Source organism: Fukomys damarensis, unplaced genomic scaffold (assembly GCF_012274545.1).
Source record: "Fukomys damarensis isolate Sample0158 unplaced genomic scaffold, DMR_v1.0_HiC HiC_scaffold_33, whole genome shotgun sequence".
Taxonomy (NCBI): Eukaryota; Metazoa; Chordata; class Mammalia; order Rodentia; family Bathyergidae; genus Fukomys; species Fukomys damarensis.
Window position 1 is genome coordinate 15,557,519 of NW_022900945.1, and position 17,392 is coordinate 15,574,910.

At 36.5% G+C, this 17,392-nt stretch overlaps 1 protein-coding gene and 1 long non-coding RNA gene across 37 annotated transcripts in view; one reads left to right on the top strand and one right to left on the bottom strand.

Annotated features, from left to right (window-relative positions):
• Adgrl2 (adhesion G protein-coupled receptor L2) overlaps positions 1-17,392 on the top strand; it is a 221,892-nt gene that overhangs the window by 82,588 nt on the left and 121,912 nt on the right. The gene's annotated exons all lie outside the window — the stretch shown is intronic.
• On the bottom strand, positions 11,975-14,121 carry LOC104854998. Its single transcript, XR_778280.3, has 3 exons — positions 13,972-14,121; positions 13,107-13,195; positions 11,975-12,262 (listed from the first exon to the last, which is right to left on the bottom strand). It is a non-coding gene; the product is annotated as an uncharacterized LOC104854998 (long non-coding RNA).

A 17,392-nucleotide genomic window follows, 5' to 3' on the forward strand; every position in this document is an offset into this window, starting at 1 on the left:
CTAGTTATTTAGAAAATTCTCAATGATGTCCTGTGAATTCTTTCTTTCAGCAACTTGAAATCCCTTTTCTGTAATTGAACTCCAGTACAACAGGGCACTTTTTATTCTCTTAACGAATGAGGATGTTTTATTATGTTATTGTACATAGAGTTATACCTGAAAATATATCACCTTTTTAAATTAAAGTATTCTCAGTGAATTCCCTGTGAATAATAAAGTGCTTATTTAGAGCTTGTAATGTTGAAATTGGTGACTTTGTTAGGTAATCTTCATAAAATGTCATTTGAATCTATCTATCTATCTATAAAATGCATGGACATGTGTGTATGTGTTTACGACTACAAAATTCCCTGCCAATGACTTTGTTAGGTAATCTTCATAAAATGTCATTTGAATCTATCTATCTATAAAATGCATGGACATGTGTGTATGTGTTTACGACTACAAAATTCCCTGCCCCTGTGAAACTGACATACTGTTTGTGTATGTGTTTGTGTGTGTGTGTGTGTGTGTGTGTGTGTATGTTTGAATATAGATGGATAGGGCAGTCAGAATTTCTTAACTTCTTTAACATTTGCAAATAGTATTTGATTTTCTCTAATGTCTGTGTCTGTTTAACTTAGAAAAAATTAGCAACTACTATGTTAGGTAGAAATTGAAAGAAATACACAGTTCAATACTCAGTGTAGATTTTATATGTATTAACTTTGAAGAGGAAGGCATTTGACCTAGAATGAAATAAAATAGTATTGTAGTCAGCACTACTGCTATAAATATTCTAGCCTTTTATACCTCATAACTAAAAAGTTTTATACTTTTATACCTTGTAACAGGACACTTAGTTTTTTTTGTTGTTGGACACTTAATTTTCATTGATAGTGTTCAACATTAATTTCAGGATTCCGAAGTGTAGTTTTCTGATCCTCGTATCGAATAGTTTATTACTGTTTGTTTTTTAACAATAATATTATCTCACATCAAAACAATATTTTATCAAACCGAAACCTGTGTAGTTTATGTTTATTTTAGGCACCATTGAAAGTAATTACAAAGAATGTACTGGTATTTTGTAGGGAAAATATAAAGGGAATATTGATGCATGACTAGAACAAATGAATAGTCTATGTAACCACTTGAAGGGAGAAAAGTATAGCTTGTTGTGGAGAGCTCTCCATGGATATAATTAGTATATATGTGAAAGGAAACAGTAATACTCTGTAAGCATAATTAAGTTCATTGCTTATGGATGAAAGGAAAATGAAAGTATTTTAAAATGTATAGTTCCTGAATATAGCAATGACTTAATTTTCCCTTTGTAGAATTTCTTCAAAATATGATCATATAAAAATATGAAGGAAGATAAACCTCCATACATTTAAGTAAAATTTTCTTTATATTTTATTTGGCCCTTGCAAGTGCTTATCGGATTTATCATGCTTGCTGTCTGTCTCTCATTCTGCTTCTGCTCTTATCTCTGTTAATTTAGAAAAAAAATGAGTAAATTCTATAGTTAGTAGAAATTTAGACTTTCATGATTTTTGCTTCTGAAACAAGTATAAAGATTCGCTACTGACAGTGAATGTTTTTACAATTTTACTAAATTGTTGTTTAACTGTGATTAACAAAATTTTAGTATTCCACATAGAGAGCCACTGCTTTACATTTACCATGTAGAAATCCGGGGGTTTTGTTTTGTTTTTGGGGTGTATGGGAGAAAAAAAGCAGTGAACTGTCATTCCCTTCCAACCAGGAGTGAAGGAGGCAGAGGCAGCCAGTCCAGAAGAGAGGGTCTAGTTGATGCATGAAAAATTCATGTCAGCACTTCGACACTGCATTCTTTAGGGGTATCTTTTATCACTGAATAGGAAACTGTTTCAAATTGACAGGCAGACAGAATGTTGTGCTGAATGTGTAAATTGGAATTATCACATCTAGCAGTTCCCTTCACCAGGTGCCGGCTTGGAGTTTGGTTCTGCACGAATGTCGACAGAATGCCAGGAATAGTTTTATTTGCTAATTATCCCTCATCTCTTCCAACGTCTCGTTTTTCAGTACGCAGCCTGCCCAGGTGTTTCGGGAATGCCTAGCAGGACAGTGTAAGAGACTGCAGATGCTTATGTGGCAGGAGGGTGCCATCGAAAGAGGAGGACATCTATATCCTTCCGTGTGAGAAGGTTACTGCTTTCCAGGGTTTTACTCCCTAATGTCCTGAGAACAGTAATTGCCAGTAGTTTGTCGGCCCAGAGATAGAGACCAGTGAGGGCAAAGCAGTCGGAGTAAGTATTTTTAAAAAAACTACAACAAATCAGGCTTTACGTTTGAGCCTTTTCAATAACTTTATGACTCATGGGCTATGTGGTGAGATTTTCACAGATTGTAAAAACTGAAGACAAATCAAGCATTTATGAGGAGCACTGAAGACAGAATTTTTGTTTCTTCATATCTTTTTATCTTACTGGAAAAATGTAATAATACTACCTGTTATAATTGTTGTGGGTTCTTTTCCTGCCCCTCTTTTTTTCGGGAAATTCCTTTGTAATATAGTATTACATATGCATTCAAATCTTGTTTTCAAACAAGATTTAAAATTTTATGCTTTATGAATTTATCACAAGCTGTTGCTAACTAGGGCTCAAATTAATTTATGCTTGAGGCATTTATAACAGTGTTACTTATTCTTGAAATTTAATAACTTTGATTGCAGAATTATCCTTTAATTCTGTTAATTGTGTTTTCTTGGCAATCATAAATATTTTTCTTTAAAAGTTTATATTTTCTTGCCTATCCTTTTTGCAGTAAATTTTCTTAATAGAATTTCTATTAAAGATTTTTTTCTTTCACCCGAGTCTTTGCATGTGGTTAAGATGATGGTGGGCTAAGTGCTGCAAAAGGAGGATTTTAATGAAATTCTACATAATTTTTTTTGGCCTCTACTCGCTCTTAATCTTAGCCAAAAGGCCAAGAAGTGAAGTGATAAAAATAAGCTTTTTCTTTTTGGTACTGGGGAATCGAACTCAGGATGTTGCACTTGCAAGGCAGGCGTGGTGCCACTGAGCTAAGTACCTGGCCTCTAGTCAAATTTTAGTGGTAGAGCTGAACATTTCACAGGATTTATCCAGTCATCTTTGATTTAGGACTAGGCATTATTGTTGTTTGTGGTGACTTCTCGGTTTCCTTGCACTGACATGTCCTGTAGTGAAATCACTCTTATACAGGTTTCTCTCAGGAACAATAGAAGGCATCTATTAAAAGGTAGCAAGCTTTGGTGTAAAGTCCAGCGGTCCCATTTCTGACTCTGAGTCACCTGCAGTGTGAACTTGTGTAAGCTCTTTACCTTGAGTCTGTGTTTTCTTATTTATGGTAAAACTATGAAAATGCCTATCCTTTAGAAATGTTGTTGTTTAGAAATCAAGCATTTGCACTTTTATTAATCAATAATTATCTGCCTTGAACTCTGCGCCAAACACGGTTCTGACATCCTGAACATCACTGAAGAAGCTTCCTAATTATAGGGCGGTGTAATGCCTACAAGGGGACTGGAGAGGTGCTTGTGTACATCCAGCTGAGACTGCAGTGGCTCAGATTCCTGAAGGGACAAAACTGACCAGCTGAGAACGAGAGTAAGAAAGCATTCCAGTGGAGTGGAGAGGGTGTGCACTATGGTGGACAGTGTTGGCACTAAAAAGTGTGGCAGGTTGCACACAGGTCATGGTGTATTCAAGATCAGGGGAGACGGGAGATGAAGCAGGAAAGGAATATCTTTATCGTAAGGAAGAGTTAGAATACCAGTGGTGGTGAACCTGCAGCCCACACTCCCCACTGTTACAGCGGAAAGCTAACAGGTTCACCATCCCTTAGTTAATCACCACATACTCTCAGATACTTGTGTTGTGGTCGGGGTTACTATTGGAAGCAGACAGAACATTGAACAAGTTCTTGTGGGGCTAGATGTATGACATCACTTGGGTTGATTTTTTTCCCCCAAGTCATAAATTAGATTTGAATATTTTGCCTTCATATTTTGAAATGGTAGCAATAGGTTTAGAACAAATGTGGGCAATGAGGGCCTAAATAAACCTTTTAGCGTCATTTACCCTGTGTTCTTTCCTGCTGTGCCTTTTTTGTTGTTGCTGTTGTTGTTGCTGTTCATTAAGAAAGACTGTTTAATGTTCAAAGGAAAAGGGGAACTGGGATTGGGAGGAAAGTGGGGGAGAAAAAAATGGAAACAAAGCTTATGTAAATGGGGGGTAGAGAGGTTGAAGGGAGGGCAGGGGAATGGGAAAAATTAAGAACCAAGATATATCATGTACTGGTACAAATTCCCAATGATGAATATGATCATAATGTATACCTAAAGTGTACCAAATAAACTTAACCTTTAAGAAAATTGCAAAGGAAGATGAGAAAATAAGCCAGATTCCAGTGGGTTGAGGATTGAATGGAGAATACACAGACAAAGATTTCTTCTGCTTGCACTGTTCCTGAAGAGAAATCTGCTGTCATTCTTGTCTGTTTCCAAAGGGTCCTGTTATTCTACCTGATTTTACTTTTGATTTTCAAAAATATACACATCATTTGCTTGTGTGTGGAAGAAAAAAAAAAGAGAGAGACTTGTGATACAGGTGAGAAAGAATGAAAGACTAGAAAAAAATTGCAGTGAGATTAGTTAAAAGGAATGGACGTTTCAGAAGTCACATTGATGAGACTGAGTAAATCACTAATGAGGGAAAGGATGATTTATTCGCATTTGTTTGTGGTGAGGAACAGAGAGCAAGGGAGGTTTGGGGATAAAGTAAATGCCCCCCCCATTCAGCTGGCGTCGTCTTGCCTGAGGCTTCCTGGAGTTGGGGAGCAAGAGCATGAACAGGACACGTTTAGCACTCAGCCTGGGTCTCTAGCTGGGGTGTTTCGGAGACTTCATTTCTTTGCTTAGTTATTTGACCCAAGAATTTTTTGTATGTTTACTTTTCCCCTTGATGGATCAGCTAGGCTTTTCTTTCCCTCTGCTTTGTCTTTTCCCTTTTGCCTCACACAAAAGTTGCTCCTTTCTCCTAGTTTTGGTTTGGGATTATTTGTTTTTGTTCCACAGGGCCACTTGGCAGCTCCAGCTCCTGCTGTAACTCTGGGTTTGCCCTTATTTCCCTGTTGTTTATTTATTTGCTTGTGTGTCTGTTTATTTATTCTTTCGTTTACTTACTTATTTTTGTGGTATTGGGGATTGAAACCTGGAGCACTCCACCAGTGAGGTACATTGCCACCCAGTCTGTTTTGAGACAGGGTCTTGCTAAGTTGCCCGGGCTGGTCTTGAATATTCAGTCCTCCTGCCTCAGTGTCTCCAGCTGGGATTACAGGTATGCACCACTGAGCCCACATCCAAATATAGTTTTTAAGAAACTCATGGGCTTCGAGCCCCTTTCTGTATGACACTGACTTACACTTTGCTCTTAGCATCATTGATTAGCAGCCCTTGTCCAAGAACCATGTCTTTTTCAGTCACCTGTGTGTCTCTGGTAACCAGCAGGTTCTTAGAGCTGGGCTGGCATTGCCCCTCAGCAGTGCAAGAATGAACTGGTAGAAGTCTAGGAATGGTAGGTGATAAATATCAGGAGTTAGGGTGATTAGGAACTCACCAGTGTAAATACAGGAATACAGATGGATTTGGTGGAAAATTAGTGAGCTCCCTTTATTGCAGTTACTACCATTAAAATATGTGACAGTAAGACAGGGAAAATTTGGGGATCATACTTGTTCACACAATGAAAGTATCCTTAGAGCCTCAATAGTCTACAATTGGATAATATGAGTAGAGCTTGGAAAAACTTGCTTATAGGTGTATGAAGTTTCTCTTCTTAGCTTGTACTGTTGGGTCTAAAAACAACAGCTGCCATGTGTCAAATACTACCTGGGTATCTGCTGAGTAATGCTTCCTGCAGATATTTTAAATTCATCCTGTTCTTTCAGTTTTGTAGCTCAAGAAACATTTGTACACTTAGGTAACATAGGCAGAGTTAGATCGGTAACACTAACAAATGTGAAGATGCAATTAATTTATCCTCAGGAACATGTGACACAAAATTCACAATGGTCTTTAACTCATATTACCATATTCATTTTTATTTTCAGTCTTGGAATGTTTCTATACTGTATATACTTGGATTACTATCACGTAGTCATCCACGATTTAAAGAGCAGGGCACATATGTAGAAAGGAAATGATGTTAAAGGTCCATTTACATACAAGCACTCTTCCCGCTCAGGCAAGGTCTGCTTGACACCAGACAGCTTACTGAGAAAGTAGAAGATTGAGCTTTCCACATATGTTTTTTGTCTTTGGTGCCAGACATCTTACTTAACTTTCTTTTTTAACTGCCTTGACTAGATATTTGGGCATTGTGTAGACAAAACGTTAGAAAAGCCTTTATCAGCTCACAGATGGTTCTTTCTGGTGGCAAATTTCATGTAATACCGCTTTTTCTCTCAAGTTCACCATTCATTGAAAACTTGATTGCAGATAGAGTTTTGTTCCTAGTAACAAACACACAGTTGAAAGATTGTCTTGCGATTTGAAAATACCACTACTTCTAACGTTTCTGAGTTTTTGGTGTATGAAATAGCTTTAAAACACTAGTGAAGCAGTGTAACTAAGAAACATTGAAAACCACACTTGTGGACTGCAAGTTTAGCTCAGTGGGAAAGCATGTGCTTAGTTTATGGGAAGCTCTGGGTTCCATCTCCAAAAACTTTAAAACTAGTGAAGCAGTGTAACTAAGAAACATTGAAAACCACACTTGTGGACTGCAAGTTTAGCTCAGTGGGAAAGCATGTGCTTAGTTTATGGGAAGCTCTGGGTTCCATCTCCAACAACACCCCCATTACCCCCAAATTATGGCAGTTTTACTCTATCTTTGGATAGACACACATATTTAATGTAACCCAGTATGGACCTCTTATATTTTTTTCTTGTATTTATACAGCAGTTACTCTTCACACTTTCAGCTCTCAACCAGGTGTTTACTATTATATTGATATTTTTAGAATGACCCTTGAAAATGTATGGGGATACTTTCTTTACCTTGCTGCGCTCCAACTCAGGACCTCACATGTGCCAGGAAAGTGCTCTGTCAGTGAGCTGTGCTCCCAGCCCTGCATTTTATTAGTAGAAAATTGAAATTAATCCTTAGTTGGGGCTAAGAAAATATGACACTACAAAGACTACATTTGGGTCAGTAAAGGTGAAATTGGGAATCAGAGGTCGGATGCTGTTGGGTTGGGCATACTTGTATTCCCAGCATTCTCAGTGGCTGAAGCAGGAAGATCACAAATTTGAGCCCAATTGGGCAATTTAGAGACTTAGGAAGATCCTGTCTGTAGATAGATAGAAAGATAGAAAGATAGATAGATAGGTGGATAGATAGATGATAGATTAGATGTAGGAATGTAACTTAGTGTGAAGGCCCTGGGTTCAATTCCTACCACCAAACACAAAAATTGAAAATTAGGAAGAATGAAAGTTAAAGGCTAGAGTTCTCTAACCTGTGAGGTATATCTGGCATTTACAGCCACTGAAAATTATTATTTTTTTCTAGATGAAATAACAATGTCAGTTTACTTTGAGGCTGCATATGAGACATTCAGAATTCTGTACAAGACCTGTCAAAAGGGAAAGTCAAAGCTAGTTGGGCACATGGAATGAATTACTGAGCCATAGCAGTGGTACTTTTTGATTTGATTTGTTCATAAAGTCATTTGTTACTTCAGCAAATGCCATATGCATATTTATTATTGAGTATTTAGTAAGTGCACAGTTTTTGGTGGTTGGTGGTGTGAAGAACTGAAACTTAAAAGGAATAAACATCATACTGTGTATCCCTGCAAACCACTTAGGGTAAATCAAAAGTGGTCTAAAAATATTTAGAACCAAGTCTTAAAATGATATATTTCTTTATCATTGCTGTCTCCCAAATTGACACATCCCCTCTTTGGAAATTCAGCTTGAAGAGACAAAACAGGGACAGTATTTTATTTAGTGTTTTTATTTTTTAAGTTATCACAAGGGAGGATGATTACTGACATGAGGAACAGCAAAAATTTTGGATCTGTTAAAGATTACAGAAAGTGTAAAAGCCATTATTTTCCCAGATATAATGTGGTGTGAGCCGTTTTGTAATTTAGGGTACTTACATTTTATTCAATGTGGTTTATTTTTAGCTGGCTATGAAGTTTTTTATTGTAAATATTCTATAGAGATTATCGTTATATTGTTTATTATTTATTTTTTCTGCACATTGAAGTGTTTGGATAAATATAATTTTGCTATCTCTGAAATTAACTTGTTTCAGTAATTATTTTTAAACATTGAGGTTATTTGACAATTGTTAAGGATTAAGAAGATGCTACAATAGCCTGCCTTGCAAGCACCAAGTCCCAAGTTCAATTCCCACTAAACACTCACACACACAAAAAAAGATGGTGCTACAATAAAAGTTAAAAACAAATGCACAGTTTAATAAGATTACAAAGGAAAATTTCGCCAGTGAGTTTATAACATTTAGTACTCTGAACATAAGCTTATTTTATAGCATTTGTCACTTTAATTCTGACATTGTGTATAAATATACACACAATTAAAGGGCAAAATAGAAGATATAGGAAGTAGGGAGAATTTCACTTACTTCCTCAAATTACCTACTCCGTTCTAAAAATATTTCAGCATATATGCTAAATTTCTTCTTTTATACTAGTAGTCTTAGTTCTTTGAAAAGAACATTTTTTGGCATTCTGTTTCCTTGCAAGAATCTTGTGGCTCCTTTCTTGTACTCTGAGTAACAATTTTGAAGATAACAGTGTATGCTGTAATAACTTGTTACTCTCTTATTTGGTTATGGATTTTTTTGTTCTATGATTTCATAAAATACAAATATGCATTTTTGTGACAAGAATTCATTGTTCAAAAACATTTGTGTTGACTCAACACTTATTTTTCTTTCTGTTGTATGGTATGTTTGAAATGCTTCATTCTTCTAACTCTACATGCGCAAAATTTCATGTAAGTAAAAATGACCACAAAACAGAACTTTTAATGTTAATGTGCATTATTATCATTGACTTTAATTTTGTGAAACTCTTTGTTACTTAAAAGTGTTTTTAAGGATGTTATTGGATTCTTAGTAAATTCAGTAGTCACCGAAAATTATTAATAAGAAAAATGATTTGCAATCTGGATGTCCAAAAAGTAGTACTTTCTTGGAGCACTTTAGTAATTTTTTTTCCATTAAAAATAAGGTGTTTTTTTTTTTTTTTTTGTATTTTGAAGATCAAAATGACATGCTTTTACTTTCAAAGCTTTAAAAAACAGACATTAAAGTCTTAAACTAAGTGTCCAGTATCTCTGGCAAGTTTTATAATCATATATTATACGAATTGAGTAACTTTCCATGGTAACAAGATACAAGAAATGCTTCAGGAAAGATTTATTTCTAGGAATTTAAGATTTGAGCTCTTGGTCTAACTTTGAGTCTAGTTAAATTTCTCTTCAGCTTCCCTCATATTAAAACAATGAAGAAATAGATCAGAAAGAAGCTAACATTATATTGACTCTAAAGAGAAATAAAATTAGTCTAATAGAGCACAATCTTTGATTTAAAAATCTCCTTGCCAAGCTGGGGATTTAGCTCAGCGGTTCTGCTGCCTGCCTTGCAAGCGCAAGGACCTGAGTTCGATCCTTGGCACCCCCCGCCCCAATAACTAACTAACTAAATAAATAAATAAAAATAAAATAAAATAAAATAAAATCTCCTTGCCTTTTGTACACTTCTTGTTTGTTGTTTTTGATTTTGGCTTTGAACACCATTTTTTCAAGCATGTGATAGAAGATCCCTGAGCAGGTAGCTGTCTTCCAGTTGCCTGACTTTGGCTCAGTTTGAAAAATTTCTTTACATTTCCTTATTATCTTCAGGATAAGTGTATATCTAGCTGGCATTTTGGTGGAATAGTGAAGCATCAGTTTCTTTTTTCACAGCTAGTATTGCAAAGGTTTTAGTGATTTCAGTAATATTAAATCTATTTAAGAAACTCATCTACCACTTGATGTGCTGCCGGATCGCCATGCATCTTCTCGGTTGGAGGCATTGCTGTGTGTGTTGTTAGTCACCTTTCTCTTGCTGGGACAAAATACCCAAGCCCTGAAGTTAAAGGGGGAAAGGTTTAGTTAGCTCACAGTTTGTAAAGGTTTCAGTCCATAATGTCTGGCTCCAAGGCAGGGTGGCATCACAGAGGAGAAACACGGCAGGACAACCCTAGGTCCAGCCACTCTGAAAAAGCCTCACCTATGACTTTTTTGTTTGTTTGTTGTTGTTTTTTGAGACAGGGTCTCACTCCGCAGTTGAGACTGACCTGGAACTCACTATGTAGCCCAGGCTGGTCTTGAACTCACAGTGATCCTCCTGCCTCAGCCTCCCCACTGCTGGGATTACAGGCATGCACCACAATGCCTGGCCTCACCTGTGATTGAATGAGGATTTAGGGAGACATCTAGACCCACCAAGTATAACACTGAAAAATTTAAATTTTATTGCTTCTGTCAGTGGTATTCTAAAGCGTTTCAGCTTTTTGTAAATTAATTTTATTGGTGCATTTAATATATACAATGTAATAATATTTGTTGTTGGAAATGTGTACCTTTACATAATCAATCTTAGTTCTTATTTTTCAGCTTTTGATGCATTTCTTCATCAACAAGCACCTGAATGTGCCTGATTTAGACCTTGAGTACTTATCATCTTAGCATTCTATTACAAAAAATACAGACTTAGTATTTTTTCCTTCCATCAGTTTGTTTCTGTATACTTTTGTCATCACAGAATATGGCAAAAGATAATTTACAAAAGCAGAAACATGTATTCACTCTGGATTCTTGGTTCACTTGCCAATATTAAACTTAGGGGAAAACGCAACGTAAGGGTAAAGAAAATTAGCTGGGGAGTTGCTCAGTGATTCCGCTGCTTGCCTTGCAAGTGCAAGGACCCAAATTCGATCCCCAGTACCAAAAAAGAAAAGAGAGAGAGAGAGAGAGAGAGAGAGAGAGAGAGAAAATTAGATTGGTGTGTGGAGTGATCAGACTATCATAGCTTTCAAGGAATTCTCAAAACAAAGAAATGAAGATGGGTGAGAGAGAAAATAAAAACCTTTTCAAGTGTTGGAAAATATACCCTTGTAAAAATGGATTAGCTATATATTGGTAAGTTCCCCCTGGAGGTAGAAGGAAAACAGTCCAGAATGGAAGCATCCCTTTAGCAACTCTGGTTTCCTTTTTGATTTGTTGCCAAGAAGGTTTTGAACTTTTCTTAGTTACTTTGTAGTTTCTAGCAACTCCTTTTATCTTTTGCTGGATTTTACTATTCCTCTCTGACAATTACTAGATGAGTATTTCTACTCCTTTGATAGTATTTAGCAAATAGCTCTATATTGATATTTAATATTAAGTTAACGAATACATCTTGACTCAGAGCTAGTTTCATGTAGCTTTATTCTAGCCGCATGAGTGCAGTATGCATTCACAGACCTCAAGAAAGTGCCAGGTACATGTATTTTTAAGTAAATAAATAACAGATTAATGATTAAATATACTTTTCAGTAGAGGACAGTATTAATTGACTATAAGTAATCATTTATTTATTTGTTTGTTTTGGTGTTGAACTTGTCTTTTATTAACTATAGTGATAGAAAGAGGAATATTACCTTTTCATAGCACTTTTACTCTTTGACCAAGCAAGTTCACCGGTCACTTTTTCCAGTGTATCCTATGCAATGAAAGCAGTGTCTGACAAAGAAGTTACTAGGTAGTTGTTGTAGGAATACATAAATGAATGATCAGACTATTGTAAAAAAAAAAAAAGTCACTAAGACTTGCTTTGAAAAAAATGAAATAGTCTATGAAGCTGAATACATAACAAAGAAAAGGGAACTTCTGGCATCAGGCTTATACTTTATCATAGATAAGATTCTGCATAGATTTCACACAAGCAAGGAGTCTCTTCATTTTATGGAGGGCTAGCGGTGCAGTGAAGTTAGATGAGTGGTGGGCCATCAGTAGTAGCTGGAACTTGCTGGTGTCAGACAGAAGTTAGAAGCATGTTGCACAGTTCCCAGGCTATTGACCGTTAGCCTCAGTGGGTTTCATTGCCTTCTGGCCTTAGGCCTTGTCATACATAAATAGCGAATGGGCCACAAACAGCTCAGGGTGGTCTTCAGAACATCTTGCACTCTGTTGAGACACCCAGATCTCACAGTAAGTATTGGTGAGACTCAGGAGATGCTTGGTCATAACATTCCCTTTTGCCTCCTAAATAATTTCTTAGTGCTCAAGGAGCCTCAGGTTTTAAAAATGTGGCTTCAGAAAGGTATTTCTCTGGAAACTGAAAAACATTGCCCAGAATCGTATGTGGCAGTCTTTTTGTGCTACTCCCAAACTTGAGGATTGTGACCCTTTGCCCTGAATGAAGTGTCTCCCTCCTGTGATGACTCCTATGTTGCTGTAAGTGGGGAGAAGTTGCGAAGGTGTATGGTAAACCTCAATCTCTTGCTGTTATTTAAATTTGACTTAGTATAAACTGAGATTTAATTGTTTACATTGGGGCCACTTACAACCAAGAAAGCAGGTATCAAAGGCTAGGGCTGCTATAGAATAGAAAAAAACATGTTTTCTCACACACACAGTCTGGTAGTTAGGTTACATATGTTTAGTTAAATAAAACAAAATAGAGTTGTCTCAAAAATTAGAACTCGGTAGATTTGACCCAGACATACTGAATTCTAGGTCATAAGTACTAAATCACCTCTCAGAAGCTTGTACTCCCTTAGGGCCAAGAGCTAAATGAATCTAAAGAGCAACAGATATTTTATATTTCACATTAAGTGTTTATAGAAGTCACATTTTGAAAAGTACAATTTTCTGATCTGGATTGCGATCTATTCCAAGAAGAACTAAAAATGCTAGAATTCAGCTTTTAAAAAAAAATTAAAAATCGCTATGAGATCTATGAAACTGATGTTAAAGTTTTAGGATTTAAACTTTTAAAACTTCTGTACTTTACCATGCCTTCACTTACCATAGATGCGTCATTAGTGAGATGGCAACAATCATAAATGCTTCCAAGTAGTTGTCTCATGTGCTTTCTGCTTAATTCTAAATATCCTTCTGTAAGTAAGGTGCTCAGAGTGAGCCTCAGAGCTTGTCAAGCCTGAAGATTTTGTTTTGTGGGGATTTAAGTGATGTATGTGATGACAAGCATATCTCTTGGCAAATATGTACATATTTAGTGAGGTCCTGTTTCTGAGTCAGAGGAGATTTATTGCACTTCCTCCAGCATTGACAACCAGAACAGAAAAAAAAAATGTTTTTGTCCCAGATAAGTATCATTGACATGTTCGGAATGTTGTACTAGAGAAAGAATCAAGCAGTGGCTTATTAGATAGGACTATTTAAAGATCCCATGATCGTTTCCTTGTTTATATTTAATTTGACAGCCTCATACATATAATGAAGTAGGAAAATGAGATTACCTCACCTCCTTGGGTTTGGTTGTCCATTTTACTTTATTTCTAAAATGTGTGGCTCTTTGGATACTGCTTCCCAGATAGCAGATTCTTCATATGTGCTAGGATCTCCACCCTTTTCTTCTATTTACTATTCACATAAACAAGCTGACTTTACTCTGTAAGCTAGCTGAAGCACTCCGATGTCTTTCAAACTTTCATCCTGTATTTCTAAAAGTAACTTTATTTAGTAAGTCTAGTGTGATGAAAGTATTAGAACTGGAAATATTTTAGCAGCTTTCCCTACATTTCAGCGAATTTTTCTCCTTCTGTTTGTACATGTGGAAGGTTTATATAAATTCTACATTTAAAAAGGTAATTAATTTTTTCCCGTAAGAAGAGAACATTTTCTTCTGATCATCGTAGATTAGGAACTACCTGTGCTAAGAATGAGTCTCCAATTCTCCTTAATTTACTGCATTTTCTCAAGTGTGAGTCTTGTTAGCTACTAGTTTGGAGCCTGTGACATGCGTCTCCCGAGAGATGCCCGGGAAGGGAAGTGGCCTTTGTTAATAACCTTTGCTGTATGCCCCACAGACAATGCGGAGAACACAGTTCCCAGGGAGACGGGTCCCCACCCAGAAGACAAAGGGGAGCGGGCTTGCATCATAGCTTTCCATAAAAACTTAAGTATTATTGCAAATTCCCATTTTAAATAATTTAAAATGTATTTCATACATCATGAACTTTGAATAGAAAATAGTTTTAAGTTCAAAGAGGTGACATCTTTGAAGAGATAAGGAATTTACCATTTTTTGTGTGTATGTACTGAAGATCTTTTTGCCAAAAGCCATAACGACGGGATGTCATTTTCTCCATTATGCAGGTTAGGAAAATGGGGCTAAATGCTTCATAACTGTGGTCCAAGATCACGTAAGCTTTCAGTGAGTTGAGCTGGGATTCAGATCCAAATTTATTCCTCAGATCCATGGTTTTTTTGTTAGGTCAGGACGCTCTTAACACAGTAGGGGTGAAATATACTCATGCTCTTATCTCCTTTCTACCCTGGAACATGTCAGAAGTTTTCTTGGCTCTGGAACTCATTCCTTGGCTTGTCACTTCCCTGACTTTCCTTATCCTTTAGGTCTTGGTTCCAATTAGTGTCAATCCCCCGGGAGGATTTTCATTGCTATCTAATGGAAAGCACCTCCAAAGTTACATCATCCTATTTATTTTATTTGTATGTCTCCCACTATAACCTCTTAGGACAGGGATGTGTCATTTTCCTTTTTATTTCACATTTTGTTCCATAGAATAGTACTTGGCACATTTTAGCGTACTATAACACTAACTCAATTAAAAATTACAACTTTTCTGTCTCCCATTTAATTATGTATAAATAGTATTTCAAAATACGTTTAAGAGAAATAAACAAAACCGAATCAGTTTTAAATTCAAGTTGTTATTGTGGCAGTCAAGTGTTATTTTAAAGAAACATGTGTTTCACATAAATTTCCCTGAAAATTATTGGAAATTCTTATTGAAATCATGTTTTACTTATCTGAGACATTTTGTAATCTTGCATTTTGTAGTTTGTAACATGCAGGATAATCTGTTGTTACCCACTTAAGATTCACATCTGCAAGTGTATCTTAATGACGGTTATTACCTCGATTGTATATCTTGTACAAAAGAAAATAACCTCCGATATTTGGAATATATGGGGTGTGTGTGTGCGCATAAAATAAGTACTCAGATTTAGCAGGTAAACAGGAATCTAACGTGTGATTTCTAACAAACATTAACCGCAGGTAACCTTGAAGTGTATAGTATTTTAAGTGGCAAGTAAATGCTTTATAGCTAGAATATAATCTCGTGTGTGATTACAGATTATCCACGTATTTAAGAATTATATCACCTTTCTGATTTTGAGACAATTTGAGATCTGTGTTACTTAAAATGGTTGCTACTTTGAAAATTTGAGTGGAAGAGAAATCTTGACATTCGCGGGCATCTAAGTTGATTTGTGGGATTTAATTACTATAATGATAAGCATTTGAAGATGATTAAAAATCTCAGTGTTTTGAAATGTCTGCTTTCCACACATAACAAGAATTAGCCTATACAGTGAGTTGCGCACTGGTGGATGAGGAAGGACTGTTGTTGAACCCTGTGGGAGGGGTGGAGTACTGTTTGGGTGCCTGAGCAAACAAACCCAACTTTTCCCCTGGGGTACTCGGGCTTCCTTGCCATGTGCTCATGGCCTGTGCCATGTTGTTGTTTTTAGATCTTTGTCAGAAAGTCAGCGTTAAGAGGCAGCTCTGCTGGTACCTGAGAGAAAAAACAATACTGACTCTGATGAGTGAATTTTATGTTTATTTCTTTATTTGAAAGTAACTAGTTAAGTAAGTGTGCAAAATAGTATCTTATTATAGCTTGTTATTCACAGGCATTGGATAAAAAGAAAAAGAAGTAGGATTTTGAACTGTTTTTGCTAACTTGGGGTTGCTATTACTAAGTACAAATGAAATATCAAGGAAAAGCAAGTACTTAATTACAAAGTTGAGAATAAGTAATAGTAATATTTTTACTTAATTTGTGTGAATAATTGGAAGTTAACTTGATAATCTATGAAGACCCTATATTTTATTTGATTCTCTGTTTTATGTTAGTCTGTTGCAGCTTTTGGAAGGGTTATTGCTAGGTATCAGATCAGGGCCTAATGTATGCTAGGCAATAGGGTCCTAACTCTGAGCCCTTCCAGCCCTCGATTATGTTGTTTCTTCCTCCCAGCTCTGGGAGTGTTTAAACTCTTGGCGCTTGTAGACCCCTTGGAGCACTTCATGAAAACTGAGAGCCCTCTGCTCCAGACAAATATGTATGTAGGGCTGGGGATTTAGCTCAGTGGTTCTGCCATCTGCCTTGCACACACAAGGTTCTGAGTTCCATCCCCAGTACCAAAAATAAATAAACAAATAAATAAATACATAAGTTTGGAGGCTAACATGGATGCAAAATGATATCCACAGAATTTACTGAATACTAAAAATCTGCACTTCAAGGGGTGTAGTGTGTGTGTGTGTGTGTGTGTGTGTGTGTGTGATAAAAATTACTGACACATTTTTTTTTACACATTTTAAGTGTATTTCCTTAATAAAGTTCATCGATGCCTCCTGTATGTGCTAGGCAGGTGGTAGGCTCTGGCGATATTATTGAGAAAGCTGTGTGATTCTTAGCCACACGGACTCAGTGAAAATGCTAGAGGAAACATGCGTGAACTAAATTCCACGCAGAGTACATTCTACAGAGGCAGTTCCTTGGCACACGGGTCATTTTCTTTCCTCTCTTTGCTTATTCTCCACACATATGCAAAAATAAACTTTGTGAATATAAACCACATGATACTTTTTATTAAAAATCATCAGTGGCCTCAATCGGTATAGAGCCTCAAGCGATCTGCCCAACTCCTGGTTTTTCCACCTGCTTTGGAGATTCTCTTCTGGGCGATGCCTTGACCTCAGACATCTTGGTCTTGTTTTAGTTCTTCTGTGCATCTGAGGACCTTTATATTCCTGTAGGTTCTTGGCCAGTTATTTCTTCTAGCCTTAAGATAGCTTTGTGCTTTAATTGATTTTCTTCAGTCTCAGAGAAGTCACCTGTTCATTAAGAGAACCCTTTCCCTTAAAACATGCAGACATAAAACACGTTAACTTTGTTAATAATAGTTTTTACAGCAGAACCTGTTTTTCTGTTTTATACTAGGGTCATGTCCTGCTGTTTGGCTTGGTGTGGGCAGGAAAACTGATTTAAACTAGCTCCTTTTAAATAGCATAGTCAATATTTACTGAAAAGATGAGCT